This window comes from Rhinoraja longicauda, unplaced genomic scaffold, assembly GCF_053455715.1.
Source record: "Rhinoraja longicauda isolate Sanriku21f unplaced genomic scaffold, sRhiLon1.1 Scf000608, whole genome shotgun sequence".
Taxonomy (NCBI): domain Eukaryota; kingdom Metazoa; phylum Chordata; class Chondrichthyes; order Rajiformes; family Arhynchobatidae; genus Rhinoraja; species Rhinoraja longicauda.
The window spans coordinates 25,001-30,000 of record NW_027601824.1 but is presented as its reverse complement, the minus strand read 5'-3'; positions in this window follow the sequence as shown (position 1 = coordinate 30,000).

Below are 5,000 nucleotides of genomic sequence, written 5' to 3'. Positions count from 1 at the left end.
GAAGTGTCTGTATTACAGTATAGCAAAGGGGATTACAGAGGCATGAGGCGGGAGCTGGCCAAAATTGACTGGAAGGAGGCCCTAGCAGGGAAGACGGTAGAACAGCAATGGCAGGTATTCCAGGGAATAATGCAGAGGTTGCAGGATCAATTTATTCCAAAGAGGTGGAAAGACTCTAAGGGGAGTAAGAGACACCTGTGGCTGACAAGGGAAGTCAGGGACAGCATAAAAATTAAGGAGAGGAGGTATAACATAGCAAAGAAGAGTGGGAAGACAGAGGATTGGGACTCTTTTAAAGAGCAACAAAAGTTAACTAAAGAGGCAATGCGGGGAGAAAAGATGAGGTGCGAGGGTAAACTAGCCAATAATATAAAGGAGGATAGCAAAAGTTTTTTTAGGTACGTGAAGAGGAAAAAAATAGTCAAGGCAAATGTGGGTCCCTTGAAGACAGAAACGGGGGAATTTATTATGGGGAACAAAGAAATGGCAGACGAGTTAAACCGTTACTTTGGGTCTGTCTTCACTGAGGAAGATACACACAATCTCCCAAATGTTCTAGGGGCCGGAGAACCTAGGGTGATGGAGGAACTGAAGGAAATCCACATTAGGCAGGAAATGGTTTTGGGTAGACTGATGGGACTGAAGGCTGATAAATCCCCAGGGCCTGATGGTCTGCATCCCAGGGTACCTAAGGAGGTGGCTCTAGAAATAGTGGAAGCATTGGAGATCATTTTTCAATGTTCTATATAGATTCAGGATCAGTTCCTGTGGATTGGAGGATAGCAAATGTTATCCCACTTTTTAAGAAGGGAGGGAGAGAGAAAACGGGTAATTATAGACCAGTTAGTCTGACATCAGTGGTGGGGAAGATGCTGGAGTCAATTAGAAAAGACGAAATTGCTGAGCATTTGGATAGCAGTAACAGGATCATTGCGAGTCAGCATGGATTTACGAAGGGGAAATCATGCTTGACAAATCTACTGGAATGTTTTGAGGATGTAACTAGGAAAATTGACAGGGGAGAGTCAGTGGACGTGGTGTACCTCGACTTTCAGAAAGCCTTCGACAAGCTCCCACATAGGAGATTAGTGGGCAAAATTAGGGCACGTGGTATTGGGGGTAGGGTACTGACATGGATAGAAAATTGGTTGACAGACGGAAAGCAAAGAGTGGGTATAAATGGGTCCCTCTCGGAATGGCAGGCAGTGACCAGTGGGGTACCGCAAGGTTCGGTGCTGGGACCCCAGCTATTTACGATATGCATTAATGACTTAGACGGAGGGATTAAAAGTACCATTAGCAAATTTGCAGATGATACTAAGCTGGAGGGTAGTGTGAATTGTGAGGAAGATGCAATAAGGCTGCAGGATGACTTGGACAGGTTGTGTGAGTGGGCGGATACATGGCAGATGCAGTTTAATGTAGATAAGTGCGAGGTTATTCACTTTGGAAGTAAGAGTAGAAAGGCAGATTATTGTCTGAATGGTGTCAAGTTAGGAGGAGGGGGAGTTCAACGAGATCTGGATGTCCTAGTGCATCAGTCAATGAAAGGAAGCATGCAGGTACAGCAGGCAGTGAAGAAAGCCAATGGAATGTTGGCCTTCGTAACCAGAGGAGTTGAGTATAGGAGCAAAGAGGTCCTTCTACAGTTGTAGCGGGCCCTGGTGAGACCGCACCTGGAGTACTGTGTGCAGTTTTGGTCTCCAAATTTGAGGAAGGATATTCTTGCTATGGAGGGCGTGCAGCGTAGGTTCACTAGGTTAATTCCCGGAATGGCGGGACGGTCGTATGTTGAAAGGCTGGAGCGATTGGGCTTGTATACACTGGTATTTAGAAGAATGAGGGGGGATCTTATTGAAACATATACGATAATTAGGGGATTGGACACATTAGAGGCAGGAAACATGTTCCCAATGTTGGGGGAGTCCAGAACAAGGGGCCACCGTTTAAGAATAAGGGGTAGGCCATTTAGAACGGAGATGAGGAAGAACCTTTTCAGTCAGAGAGTGGTGAAGGTGTGGAATTCTCTGCCTCAGAAGGCAGTGGAGGCCAGTTCGTTGGATGCTTTCAAGAGAGAGCTGGATAGAGCTCTTAAGGATAACGGAGTGAGGGGGTATGGGGAGAAGGCAGGAACGGGGTACTGATTGAGAGTGATCAGCCATGATCGCATTGAATGGCGGTGCTGGCTCGAAGGGCTGAATGGCCGACTCCTGCACCTATTGTCTATTGTCTATTGTCTATAATCAACCACTTTATTTTGCCCGTCTTTGTGACTCCTCTTTGACACGTCGATCACCGCTGAGGCTGTTTTACCTGTTTCCCCTATGTACCGTAAGGTACACTCCTTACATTGAACTGCATACACCCCATTATTTCGCTCACGGGTTATCCTCTGTGCTATCCAGTCTCTCCTGTCACCCTGTTCTATGTTTTTGTCTATTACCCAGTGGGAGCAGGCCCCATATTGACATTAATTTGTAACCCTACTGCTCCCCTCGTCTGCTGGTTTTATCACCATCTCATGTTTATCCCTCAGCTCTGCCGTGGTCTCCCTCTCTTTTTTTCTGGTGAGGTTCGGCCTATCCTTTGTCATGGGCATATCCCAGGCTGTTTTAGTAACGTTCTTTTAAAACGTGTCGTGTTTGTTTGGCTTTACCCACGTTCCAGCATTAGAGGCCAATTTTTGCAATGTTTCCTGGGTGGGATTTGCCGGTTTTACAAATGGTGTCACTATCTCACCCTGCTTCCTGATACCCTTATGGGGTCGGCTCTGTTCTTGCAGAACCCTCGGGTGGTGCAGAGTCTGGGCCTTGTTATCAATATCTTGCCCTGCTTCCCGATACCCTTGCGGGTTCGGCTCTGTTCTTGCAGATCCCTCAGGTGGTGCAGAGTCTGGGCGGCATCGTCACCCAGCACACCGACGCCCACTGAAAATTACCCACGCACAGTGCGCGCCTGGAGCGGCAGTAGTTCAAACTACCCCTACCCCTACCCCTACCCCTACCGCTACCCCTACCCTACCCCTACCCCTAACCCTAACCCTAACCCTAACCCTAACCCTAACCCTAACCCTAACCCTAACCCTAACCCTAACCCTAACCCTAACCCTAACCCTAACCCTAACCCTAACCCTAACCCTAACCCTAACCCTAACCCTGACCCTAATGCAGGCAGAGTTATTTATAAAGTGGCCCAGACTCTGCACCACCTGAGGGTTTTGTAACAGAACCAACCCCATAAGGGTTTCAGGAAGCAGGGCAAGATATTGATAACAAGGCGCAGACTCTGCACCACCTCAGGGTTCTGCAAGAACAGAGCCGACCCCATAAGGGCATCAGGAATCAGGGCAAGATATTGATAAAATGCCCAGACTCTGCACCACCTGAGGTTCTGCAAGAACAGAGCCGACCCCATAAGGGCATCAGGAAGCAGGGCAAGATATTGGTAACAAGGCCCACGGGGAAGGCGGCATACTTTGGGGTTATTTTGTAGTGAGTTTTGAAGGCATGTGCTAGTGTTACGCATACCGAGGGCGCGCAAAGTTCGGCGCGCCCGGGCCAAAACGCCTCTGCTGGCCGCGGCCGAGTCGGCCGACGGATTGCCACGGACTTGCTTGACGACCTGTCACTCTCCGTGCATCGGTTGCACGCCCGGTTCGTCCTTTCCATTTGTTTCATGATGTACACGCGGCAGGCGGAATATTTTAAAAGCACTGTTTCTGTTCGAAGTGCACAATGGCCGTTGGGGCAATGCAACTGGGGGTCGGTCGACCGGCTGACGACGCCTGCCTGCCGATTTGGTTCACGATGTCCCCGCCGAAGGCGGCATACTTGAAAGTACTGCCGTTCGCGGCGCGCAATTTGCAGGGGGGAGAATTGTTAGTGGACGTCTGTGTGCTGGGTGACGATGCTTGCCGACTTGGTTCATGCCGTCCACGCCGAAGACGGCGCCGTTTAAAGTACTGCCGCTCGAGGTGCAGCACAATTTGCGGGGGAATTGTTATTGGGCGTCGGCGTGCTGGGTGACGATGTGGAGATGAGGAACGCCGAGCCAGATCTATCTTATTTGTTTGCTTGGGCCACTGGACTTTGCATGGGCTTTGCATCATTGTGTGCTACGTTAAATCACGGCCAATTGAGTGAGTATTTTTTATTCAACCACTCTATTTTGCCCGTCTTTGTGACTCCTCTATGACACGCCGATCACCGCTGACGTGTTAATCTGCGTGTTAGGTATCTCGGGGGTCAGTTGGACGGACAGATGTGTAAGGGTTTTGTTCGGAAGGATCGTTGAGTGTAAACGGTGAACGGGGGTTAAAGGCCCTGAGGTTTCAATCCTCTAAAGAATGTAAAAGGTCTGACGCGTTAGCTAGCAGCTAATGAGGTGAACCTAGCAGCTAATGAGGCTCTCTCTCTCTCTCACGGCCCCGGGACTCCCTCCCTCCCTCCTCCCTCTTGGAACCCTCCCTGCGTGGGGGGGGGGGGGGCACGAAGAAAAAGAGGGTATAAGAAGAATCCAGTGGAAGGAGTAGGGACTGGGGGCGAGGTCAGACAGCCTATCCGGCTAATAAAGCATCATGAGGTTAGGTATAAACTCTGATGACTGCATAAACTCGCCCCTAATGGGGGGGGGGGGGGGGGGGGGGCACTCTCTCCCCCACCCCTCTCTCCCCAGTGCCACTCCCTCCGACCCCCCCCCCACTCTCTTCGTGTCGCTGGGCCCGCCCGGCACGGCCCCGAGGATCACTCCCCGCGCGGCAACGGGACACCGGGTCGCCGGGCCCGCAGGGTCGTCAGTCGGGCGGGGGGGGGAGGGTGGCCATGCCAGCAGCAGGAGAGGTTTCCAACGAACCCGCGACCGCAGCAGGACCGCCCGCGGCAGACATTTGGACCCAGCGGGTCCGTTCGGGATGGTTGCCGGGCCCGCAGCAGAGGTTTCCTTCCACCCAACGGGGGGGGGGGGGGGGGGGGGGGGGGGGCGGGGCTGCCCATCTTCCCGCT